General features: G+C 43.9%; 1 long non-coding RNA gene and 1 pseudogene across 1 annotated transcript; one reads left to right on the top strand and one right to left on the bottom strand.

Moving 5' to 3' along the window:
* Positions 1-294: 294 nt before the first annotated feature.
* LOC113268901 (60S ribosomal protein L27-like) lies at positions 295-705 on the bottom strand (annotated as a pseudogene).
* Positions 706-3,537: 2,832 nt separating this feature from the next.
* Positions 3,538-11,549, top strand: LOC123000207 (uncharacterized). Its single transcript, XR_006408049.3, has 3 exons — positions 3,538-3,802; positions 5,785-5,993; positions 10,954-11,549. It is a non-coding gene; the product is annotated as an uncharacterized LOC123000207 (long non-coding RNA).
* Positions 11,550-12,307: the final 758 nt, after the last annotated feature.

Here is a 12,307-nt window from a genome sequence, read left to right as displayed (position 1 = left end):
ACAAAGTTACTGGTACTACCTTTTTTTTATTGAGGTAAAATTGACATATAACATTATATTAGTTTCAATATATGAAATTGTAATGATTTTATACAAATATATATTGCAAAATGATTGCCACAATAAGTCTATTAATATCTGTCACTGTTCATAGTTACAAATTTTTTTTCTTGTGATGAGAACTTTTGAGATCTACTCTCTTAGCAATTTCAAATATGTAATACAGTGTTATTAACTATAGTCATGCTGGTGATACTTTTTTCTGTGCTATTTTTAATGAGTGAAACAAAACATCTAAAACTGCAGCTTCTGGAAGACCTATTTGTTCTTGCCGGTCTTATACTTCTCCTCGAACTTGACCATGGCCTCTTGTCAGGCCTTGCGTTTAGGAGCAGGGTCTCAGAAGACATCCTTGTTGATGACAGTTTTGTCCAAGGGGATATCCACAGAATACCTTGTGGACATGAGTGATCATAGTTATAAACTTTTGCAGAGGGCTTGATCTTTGACCTCATGGAGATTTTCTTCTTACTCATGGCAGCTGTCATTTTGGCCGGGCTAGCGGTCAATTCCAGCCACCAGAACATGGCTGTAAGGATGGTCTGGGGTACCATCATCAATATTCTTCATGATGATTGCTTTGTGTCCGGAGTAGCATCCAGCCAGGACCAGCAGCACCTTCCAGCGTTTCATGAACTTGCCCATCTTGATACCAGCCACTTAAGCCTACGGCAGAAAGTTCTGGTGGTACTTCTAATGGCACAAGCCATGTCTCATTCAGAGTGCAGGAACAGAATGAAGAGTGGCTGTCCCATCCACTCCTTAGTCCTGGAATCATTCTAGCCCCTCCCACCCCAGCGCTGTACCGCACTCCTCAGACACTGACCACCATGGCCGCCTGCTCTCCCTGGCTTCACGCTGGTGTTCTTGCTCCTCCCTTGATTTGCCAAACATGCTTATTGGACCAACAATGGCTTTGTCCTTGACTTTACACCCTATTGACCTCTTTGGATGTCGGGATCCAGTTTTCACTTCAGACCTAACTCAGACCCTGGTGCTCTTAGTTTTGTTTGCGGACCAGTGGCTTTTCCAGGTGCGCTGATCCTGGCCACTTCAGTCACTTCAAAACACCAGGCGCCGCCAACCACACGTGGTGAGATGCACCTGCCAGCTGGAATCTGGGGCTTCCTCCAGAGACCCTCTTGCCCGGTCCTGACTTGCCTGGGCTACAAGCCCACTTCTGTTCATATCCACACCCTCAACTTAGCAACTCCAATTTCAGTGGCCTCCGGACTTCACACTGCATGTGTTCTTCCAGATACGTAGACGCTGCATACCTCTGCAGACTTTGGCCTTGGACACCTTTGCGGCTCCCTGTGCCCTCTCAAGCCCTTTGCCTGCCCTGCCCCCAGTATCTGGCCCACCGCAAGGAGAAGTCACGGTGTCACCATCACCAGTGTGGGACTTCCACTGGCCCCTGAGGAGCAGACATAAGCCAGTCAGGGGAATCGTTTTCCTGATAAACCAGTCAAGGAGAAGAACGTTTTGATTTCCTGAACTCTGCTGTGCAGGTCAGGAGACGATTCTCAGAGAGAGATAGAAAATGGGAAACGTCAATCTGCACATTTTATAAAGGAAAAGTGATTTAATCTCTCTTCCATCATTCTACCAGATGGGATGAGTCCTGCTGGGAATGTGCTGCGAGGAAATGTTCATCAGGAAGAGAAGTAAAGGACTCAGGACTCTTGTTATCCATCTTCCATAAGCGGTCATTTCTTTTTTCTTTTTCTTTTCTTTTTTTTTTTAGGGAGAAAAAAGTGTTGGCTTGAACTCCTTGTGCTTTCTTATGTAATAAAAAAGTCAAGCAAAGGGCATGTCTTGGTTCGGCCGGGACTCGGCAGACTGCCTGCATTATTACAGTGCTGGGAGTCTGAGGCTCTTTGCTCCTTGAGGATTATCATACAATTCCTCCCTCAGTGGTAAGCCTCTTTCCATGCAGAAGGGGCTCATCTCAGGGCAGGCCATTATGATGCCGACTCCACTGGTGATGTTTAGCAAGTGTTGAATACATCTTAATGGTTTTATTGTATAAATTCTAAACTTAGGGGCAAGATTTCCAAAACCAGTGCTCTTTTGAGTTAACTATGGTAAGTCCCTCACCCATCTAGGGCCCTTTGCTCTTTGGTAAAATGATAAGGGTTGATCCCATGTAACATCAAAGATATCCTCCAGCTTTGAAATTCCCTAACTTTGTAGTAGACCCTAGGTGGCATCTAGGCACCGATTGGAAATCTATAACTCAGTAAGATATTCTAGAATTGAATGTATTGGTATCCCTCAGCAATCATAGTAATAATCTTAGCTTCAAAAGGAAACCATCTTTTTTTCCCAATAAATAACAAAGATTAAATGAGATAATGTATCCATGGGAAGAGCTAGCATAAAGGAGTACAATACATTTCAGTTAATGGGGCATTTCCTATACTAGCATTTCCCAAAATATCATTCTAGAAATGCTATTCTTTTACCTGGATTCACCAAGGCAATTATGTCTTAAAACTTCCTTTATCATTTTTTTTAAAGATTTTATTTATTTATTCGACAGGATAGAGACAGCCAGCGAGAGAGGGAACACAAGCAGAGGGAGTGGGAGAGGAAGAAGCAGGCTCATAGCGGAGGAGCCTGATGTGGGGCTCGATCCCATAACGCCAGGATCACGCCCTGAGCCGAAGGCAGACGCCTAACCGCTGTGCCACCCAGGCACCCCTCTTTATAATTTTTTTTTTATGCATTTAGGATCCAATCAAGAATCACATATTGCCCTTAGTTGTCGGCTCTCTTCAGTTATTCTTACTCTAGAAGAGTCCCCTTTTCATTCTTCCTAACATCGATAAATTTGAGGAGTCCAGGCTGGCTCTCTTGCAGAGCATCACACAAGCTGGATTTATGCGGTTGTTTCCTCATGTTTAGATTCAGAACTAACATGTTTGGCAAGAAAACTACATAAGTGATGTTCGTACTGTGATTTTTTAAAACTATTTTTACTTTACCTTTCATCTGGGATCAAACCTGACAGATACACAGAAGGTAGAGACGGAAGGTGCTCCCAGACGCCAACTCCCAGAAACAACCAGCATTTACATTTTAGTATATATGCCATCACATTTTTCTTCTTTCACACAGAACAAAAATGGAATCCTTTTCTACACGCTTTTTTGTAACTGGCCCTTTTTCCTTTCGACTGCGTCTTGGAACACTCTACGTGAGGACCTGTGTCTCTACCTCATTCTTTTCCGTGGTTTGTTTCCAGTTGTCAGCTGTTGGGAACTATGCTGCAATCATCATTCACGTACGTTTTTGTCTTTGTGTACTTCTGTGAGCTTTTCTATAGATTACATTCCCAGAAGTGACGTTTCTGGATCAACTTTGACATTGCAAAACTGCCACCACCAAACGCTGTATCAATTAACACACTCAATGAATATGTGTGAAAGTAACGGTTTCCTCACATCTTCGCCTGGTTTTACCATCCCGCTTTTTGATTTTGCCAACTGAAAGTGAAAATTGCTATATCATCATCCCTAGAATTTTTAAAAAATATTTTATTTATTTATCTGTCAGAGAGAGAGAGAGCATGCACAAGCAGGGAGAGCAGCTGGCAGAGGGAGAGAGAGAAGCAGGCTCCCCGCGGAGCAGGGAACCCGATGCTGGACTGGATCCCGGGACCCTGGGATCAAGACCTGAGCCGAAGGCAGATGCTAAGCAGACTGAGCCACCCAGGAATTTTTAAACCATGAGCAAGGTTAAGTATATTTTTGTATGTCTACTTCCTGGGTTTTTTGTTTGTTTGTTTTTCCTGAATTATTTGTGTGTATCCTTTGCCTACTTTCCACAGGATTGTTTATCTTTTTCTTACTGGTTTGTAATACTCATTTTTATGTTAAATAAATTAGCCATTTCTTTTCTTTTTTTTAATTTATTTTTTTAAAGACTTTATTTATTAGAGAGAGAGAGAGAGCACAAGCAGGGGGAGGGGCAGAGGGTGCGAGAGAAGCAGACTCCCCACTGAGCAGGGAGCCTGATGTGGGGCTCCATCCCAAGATCCTGAAATCATGACCTGAGCCAAAGGCAGACACTTAACCGACTGAGCCGCTCAGGAGCCCCATAGCCATTTGTTTTCTGCAGGTGTAATAATTGTTTTGTCCCATTAATTGAAGCATCTGAGTAGCATCCTGTGAAACGTGTTCCAGAGATTACACATACCTGGAAAAAAAGCCATGTGTAGATCCTTCTCTTGGAACTTTCCATACAGGGAATAGGGACAGGGCACCTACTTGATTCAAATCTCTATGTGTGAATAAAATACAAGTTATATGTCTATAACATGTACACTGGACACTATGTATAATTGGAAAGTAGTTTTTTAAAAAAATATTTTCTCTGTGCTAATTTTCTTTTTAAAAAAAAACTATGTTGAGATACTTTCAGATAAAATTCTTAAAATCCTGGGCTGTGGTGGGTTATAAGGTAGAAGCAGAAATTGTTCTGATGCTGGAAATAGGCTGCAGAAAATCAAATCCAGTGTTTACAGCTGGCAAAATCTTTTCTTTCCCCTCTGGCTAAACATAGTTTGGAAACCATCCCTCTGGAAAGTCTCAGGAAGCTCTGAGAAGAGCATCTTCAGAAGGTCGACTCTGTCCACTGAATTTTCTCCCACCTTGAGCTTCTGGGTTCAGCGCCGTGGCTGCTCGTGGCAGCGTGCAGATCGTGTTGTTACAGGCACCGCCGGCCTAAGTTCAATCTTTAGAAATATTTCCAAACGGAAATGACTTGTGGGCCAAAGTTTTTTTGTTTTTGCTTTGCCTCACCTATCCCAATCAAGTTGGATTATTTTTTTTTTCACAATTGGGATCATGTCATTGCATTCTGTGGGGGCAAATTGGTCAATTTCAGAGACGCCTCCTATATTTGGTGATAGTGAATTATGTTCAGCTTTTTTACAACATTCTTCTTAATCATCTCTCCCTGCTAAGTGGACATGCTGGCTGTGTGCCTGGTACAAAAATTAAAGATTAGTTAACTGGACGCAATAGGTACATGTCCCCAGCTCAATTTAGGACACATGATTAACTCTCTCACCTCCCCTAAGGGCTACACTGGCTCTGTGGCCTAAAAGGAACACAATTTTTTTTTCTTGTTCAATACTATTGACTCTTCCCCAGAAAGAAACAGGAGAAAAAAATAATCTCCAATTTTTGATAATACCCCAGAGCTGGATTTGTCAGCAAACTGGAATACATTCAGTCTCCAATAATAAAGCATTTTCATATGTTGCTTAGAGGGAATTAGAATACATTTCCTAGGAATCTGATTTCACACATGTACGTGACCCATGAGGACAAAAGTAAGATAGCTACCCCCAGCCCCCAACACAGCCAAGAAATCGGAAATAGAGAAATAAACATGTACAGCCAAAAAAATAGGAAATAGAGAAACAAATACACTTTCTGACTGCTAAACTCTGAAATCAGCACATAATGGTACTGGGCACAGAAACACAAAACCTTCTTAAAGGGGCAGAAATCAATGATCTGAGCATAGGCCTTTAAGGCTAAGCTGCCACCTACTCAAGCATAAACTCATATTCAAAGAAAAAAATGCACGTTACTTGTAAAAGGAAACATAGAAATGTTGCATGGCAGCTGTTTTGGTGGTTATATAATACAGATATATTAATTTTGTTTCATCATTGCTATTCTTTCCATCTGCCTTTTTTTCCCACAGGAGATACTCACTGGAACAAAAATACTTTTCCCTTTTATTTTTTTAAAGCGCTGTAATTCCTAACATAGTGGATCTGCTTCAGGCCCGTGGTGAAAAACACTCATCTGACTTGGTTGGGACAGACCCTCTTATACCTACTCGATTTATTGAGCTACAGCTGAAGTATTTTGATAAGAAAAAATAGGAAACAGCTCTACAAATAAACAAAGGTACGTTTACGGAGAAGTCAAAATTTTTTCTTCGTGAAAAATAAACCTTCGATATCTCTTCTTTTGATCAGAGGAAAGCTCACATGGAATATGGTTTATTGCACTACTGATAAATTTATTTAAAAACTAGGTCTTTGGACGAAACGTATTGACTATCATATCCCTTGGTTCCACTCCTTAGCAACTATACAACGAACTGGGGCTTCATAAACAGAATGTTGAGAAAAATATTCCTGCTCCTTCACAGACACACCCATAACACACTCACACAGTGGTCTCCCCACGCCCTGGACTTACACACTCATTCTGTGTACACAGCAAACAGCAGTCAAGTGCATGTTGATTTGTGCCACAGGGATATTCATCCTAGCTGATCATCTGTAAGGGATATCATTTCTCTCCAAAAACTTTGAATGGCTAGAGGTTTTGACGGAATTTTGACCATCAGATTTGATGCTCCCCTGCTACCCCACCAGTTAGAGGAAGAACCCACCAACCAACCAAACACTGCACTCCTCATTCTTTGGATTTGAGTGATTATGCCATGATTACTTAATTTGCGTTTCATACTTTGCAGAGGAATTTAAATAGCTCAGATGTTTAACTCTTGCAAAAATGGTGACTAGTCACACATAGCAACTACTTCCTTTGAGAAATGTCGCAAGGATGTTTACAACGTATTGCTGGGCGTGTTCAGCATAGCATGCAAACCAACGTAACGTATTTACATCCTGTATCAAATATGAGCTTAAAAACAAAGGCACCACTCAAGCCGATCAGAGCATGGACCCTCATTGGCAACACCATGGCGCTGCTTTCCCTCGTTCTAACATTTCTCTATGTGTTAAAATCGTTCCATTCCCATGCTGTAGGAGTGCATGCATGTGTCAGAACCACCGAACACAAACAAAAGGTGGTCAGGGCACCATGTCATGACTGTCTGTACAACTCAAACCTGTTGACCATAAGGAGAAGGGAATTCCACCGCAAAGGCCTCACTGGAAACCACAGCCATGGGGATTTAGTGAACACTGCCCATGAGCCCTGGGGAAGAGCTGTGCAACCAGCCCTGAACCACAGTGATGCCAATACATTTATGGAGTCAGTCCCTGATAGCACACCCGAAAGCACAGTGGAAACTCATTCAGGCTGAATAAATGGATTATGAGATGAGAAGCACTTTAGAATAGGCGGGCCATTCCCCAGGACCCCCACCCTGACAAAAACCCTCCACGACTGCCGACTGCTGTCTGAAATTGCCTTATTTCTTTCATTTAGAGCTTTCTTAAGGCTTTTTTAGATGAAAATAATTTGAGAGAAAGGTATAATATTGTTCTTAGTATAAAACCTTGATATAATAGCTGTTCTTAGTAACTCATGCCTTAATGTGAGGAAGGAATAGAACGTTCCTAAGATAAAATGTGCTTCTAGAGCACAGGGACGTAGGAAGAAACTCCTTGGGGAGAGGATGCTACAAAGGTGAGGAGCTGGGGTTCGATGCTGGATGTTCTGCTAATGGCCTCGCTGGCATGCTTCTTCAGTGTCTGCGGTGGAGAGCGGCAGTATTTCAGCTGCCTGTTGCTGACCCCTTACAAAGCTGAAGCAAATGGGGAGTGGGCTGCCTGAGTGCCAAGCAGAAGAAAGAGCCGCTGATCCACAGAGGCAGTGCTGTGTAGCAGAAAGAAATGGGGCTCGTGGTTGGAAAACCATTCGGTAGTTCTCTGTGGATTACAGGTCCTTTCTACGCAATCTAGTCCCCTCGGACGGAGCATCAGCCTTCTCCAGATATTTACAAAATTAACATTTTAGGTTAATTCCCAAACCCCAGCCTGCCAATGCACAGGGCCGGAGAAACTTCCATTAAGCAAGAAATGGCAATCGGTGGATCTCAGGAGAAGAGCCAACATCCCTCCCCCATTCCTCCCTTGCTGCCACCGCCGTGTCTCTGCCCAGAGATTCAAGATTTGTTTTGCACCTTTCTGAGTGGATCTCAAAGCCCCTGACAGACAAGAATGAGGGTTATCCCAGGACAGGACTCTTAGTTTGTATTCATCAGATTACACTTGGCCAAAGCAACAGTCTCAGTTGGAAGCAGGAACGGGCTTCATGCTTCCTAACAAGTCTGGTGGGGATTTTGAAATCACAGGATGAGACTGGAGTATGAGGCAAGTCTCAAAGTAACAAAAGTGTGGCAGAGGTGTGCCTCACTGTGACCTACACACTGCATGTGCTCTTTCCCTTTTCCACCAGGCCAGGTGGTGGGCGTGGTGATAATGGGCAGTGGACGACAACAAGCAGCATTTACACAGCATTTATGACATGCCAGATGCTGCTCTAAAACCCTTACATACGTTAACTAATAACAACCCGGGAGACAGATACTATTAGCATCCTCCCATTTGACAGATGAGAAAACTGAGGCACAGAGAGATTAAGTAACTTGCCAAAGGGCACATAACAATAATAGAACTAACTACGGTTTATTTTTTTTACATGTTTTTAAAGATTTTATTTATTTACTTGAGAGAGAGAGATTGCAGAAGCAGGGGGAAGGGCAAAGGGAGAGGGAGAAGCAGGCTCCCCGCTGAGCAGGGAGCCCCATGTGGGGCTTGATGTGGGGTTTGATCCCGGGACCCTGGGATCATGACCTGAGCAGAAGGCAGATGCTCAACCAACTGAGCCCCCCAGGAGCCCCAAAGTAACTACATCTTAAATTCTCAAAATAACTGCTACTGTTATTGCCTTCATTTTGCAGATAAGGATACGGAGGCTCAGAAGCCTGACCTAAGTTACCTAAGGTCACACAGTGTTGAACTGGTAATGTGGCCCACTCCTAACATTTAGGGGGCTTGCAGCAAGAGGACAAGTTGAGACCCATATTCCATGGCAAAAACTATATATCAAGCTTACGGTTAAATAAAATATCCTCTTCTCCTGCTTCATAACAACCTGGAAGGCCAGATTCAAATTTAGATTTTTCAGACTTCTTGATCTGAGCCAGAAAGAGGCAGTGCACAGTGAGTAATGTCCCAGTCCTTGGCCTGCTGCCCTTCCCGTCCCATCCCTGAAACTCATATACAGATATTCTGGCACACACTGTCCAACCCTTGTCTGTGCTCTACGAACAGCTGCCCCTAAACCACCCTGAAATCTAGGGGATACGTGCCCTTGGGAGGACACGCCTGGGAAGAAGCTTGCACAGGTCCTGCAAACAGGCTCGGGGCCCCTGGCACAGGGAACCTTCATGTCTCAGTACCTGGAACGCAGTCTAGAGAAGGAGACACAGGCTCTAGAGGGCAAGTTCCTTTGACCTAGTGGACTCTTGCCTCCACAGGGTGAAGCATGCCATGAGAAGGGCCACAGTAGGGCCTTCTAGAGCTCATCGCCCAGGGCAGATGACCCTCCTGTCCGGAGCTGAGAAAAGCACCAGTAATAGGACCAGGGCTTTAAACCTGTCTGCCTGACTCCCACATCCTTTCCCTACTGAACCACCATGACTGTCATTTCTCAGCGTTTGACTCCAGTTTTCATGTCCCTAGGACTTGAAATGGTAGAGAAACACCATGGGAAGGAGAGAACCCTAAGAGTGGGGGGCGCCGTGGGTAAAGGGAGGGAGCCTGAGAGATTTCCCCTCACGCGCTCTCACACTATTCCACAGGGTCCTGCTTCTGGCAGCCAGCTAGGGCTGCATAAACACTGCCCAGAGCAAATCCAAGTCCTGACCACACCCTTTCCTTGTTTACGAACACAAAGCAGGGAGAGAATAGCAACAGCTTTGAAAATGATTCTTGCAAAAACTGTTAATTCTCTCTTAACCTGGAGGATAAGACTTCTGAAAAATTAACTAGCCTTAGGGAAAAGCCCTTTTTTTTCCTTCAGAGTTTCGAGGATAGCCAAGGGGCCTGCCGTCCTAGCCAGTCCTGCTCCCGCAGTTACTTCCTGGCACCTGGCATGGGCTGTTTACATGGATTTAGGAAGGATCCTGTCAATCTGTCCAGGCTTCTAAATTTAGTTTCCATACATAAATGCAATTTCCTGTGTTAGCTATCATAATTGAAATTTTCCACAGGCTTAATTTTGTGTTGTTGATGCTCAGATGTCATCATTCCCGGTGCCATGCTTCCCTTTTTAAAGAACTACTTAACACCCCCACTAACCAACAGCTCGCAAGCTCCGGCTGTATTCAGAGCTAAAACTCCAGCCAGCAAGGGCCGGGGACCCCGACTGCTGCAGTGCAATGCCCCTCACCCGAGCGGGGCCTCAGTTGCACCCTTTGTCCTTTTCCAAAGGCACGAAGGGAGTGCAGCCAGACTTCATGCTGGAATACCAGAGCACAAGTATCCTAGTCCTATGACCTCAGAAACCCACCCAAACCAGCCTGAGCAAAAACACGGTATTCTGTCATGAAGAGTAGGCCAGACTCGGCCAGAGTATGTATACAGATCTCTCCAGAGGGTTGAAAACAGGAACAGGAAAGCTGTCAGGAACTGATATCTCTTCTCACCAACCCCCATCGCACCTCGATAGTTTACTCTATCTCTTCTCTTTTCCTACCGTTCACTTTTCTCTGCTTCCCCACTCCTTTGCACCCCAAATGGCTGGGCAGGCAGCCCCACCGGTCCTCATTGGGAGCACTAGCTTAACTACTGCCCAGTTCCAAACTGAGAGCATCTGATTGGCGCTGCTTGAGTCAGGTGCCTATGTCTGGTCCAATCAGCTGCGGCTCAAGAAGATGGGTGGAGTCAGAGACAGTATAAATAAGCCTGCTGGTCAGGGCGTAGTGATGGAGGGGTGAGGAGTCCTCATTGGTGTGAGAGTGGGTAAATGCCCTCATGATAGGCCTCACTTCACTCCCCAGCTTGTACATGCGTAAGATGGTTAGGTGAGTACTTCTTTACCTTTGCCTTAACTCTTGTTGAGGTCGGGTTTCACATTTATGCGTGTTTTGCTTATTTACCAGGAATCGTCATCGTGGAGATATCCTCACCATTCAACCTCTCATCAGTAATACCTTTTCTGCCTTTCTGTCCTGGAGCCATGCCTCAAGGCCAAATTCAGAAGTAGGAAGAAACATTGTTGAGAACCCAATCTGATCACCACTTAGCATTTGGTCCGGTTTAAGCCTGCTTGGAACTTGCATAGAAAAATGACTGCTGTCAATTTGATTCAGTTTTTAGGCCCGGAGCCCAATCACAGCTTTCATTGCGTTTACTTGACTTGTCTAATATGTAAAACAATAGCCCATTCTACACTCTGAAATATCATAAACCTCTCAGTCCATAAATCCCAGACTGGGATATCTGAGGAATTTTTGGCAGATCCACCCGAGGAACATGGCCAATCTAGATGTTAGAGGAATTTCTTGAGTTTCAAGCCAACCAAGAACATTAACACTTCGCCCATATTTCAGAGGAATGCAATCATTCTGTACAGTTGAACAGTCTTTAGGGAATGAGCAATATGACTATTATATGTTTTAAGAAATGTGTATTTGGTTTCCCTGATATTAATGTTCACGGGGAACAAAGCACTCATTGCAAACTAAAATTTGGACATGGTATAGTCTGTGCTGCCAGATTTTTTTTTCTTTTTTCTTTTCTTCTTCCTTCTCTTCTTCCTCCTCTGCTCCTCCTCCTCCTCTTCCTCCTTCTTCTTCTTTAACTCTTCTTGCTGGAATGACTGAAGAAATGTTCTGCACCAAAATCAAGATGTAAGCTAAATTTCATTAATCTCCTTATTAATGCATTTGCTGTTCATTGGGCATTTGCTATATGCTGGTCCCTGCACTAGATGCTGTGTATGCAGAGATGAAGGATCCAGTCCTTGCCCTCATCACACTCACAGGTCATCAGATAGACTTATAAACTGAAAATGACAGTGCGATGGACTAGGGGTAATAAGTCCCTAGAATGATGAAGGAAGACAGAGCAGGCACTCCTAATTCAGTCTGGGTTGGGTTGGATGAGGAAAAATTTTCCTGGTGGAAAATGAGGTCTGATCAAAGTTTTAAAAGGAGTTAACCAGCTCGATGAAATGGGAATGGTATTCAGGCAGGGGGTGAGCATGAACGAGCACGATGCATTGTAGGTATTTGGTGATGGCTTATTTTGGCTGGAGTGTAAGCCAGGATTAGTACAGAAAGGGCTGGAAAGGTTGGCCCGGGACCAGGTCACAAAGGGTGTTAGACCAGGCTGAAGTATTGGGACTTTATTCTCATGTGATATGGAATCTTCACAATATTTCTTTTTTAAAAGAAAATTTTATTGAAATGTAAAATATATGCAGAAACATGCACATATGTTAAGTGTTCAGCT

The sequence above is a fragment of the Ursus arctos genome, unplaced genomic scaffold (assembly GCF_023065955.2).
Source record: "Ursus arctos isolate Adak ecotype North America unplaced genomic scaffold, UrsArc2.0 scaffold_8, whole genome shotgun sequence".
In the NCBI taxonomy this organism is placed as follows: domain Eukaryota; kingdom Metazoa; phylum Chordata; class Mammalia; order Carnivora; family Ursidae; genus Ursus; species Ursus arctos.
Note: the sequence above shows the minus strand (reverse complement) of the source record. Positions and strands in the feature narration are given on the sequence as shown.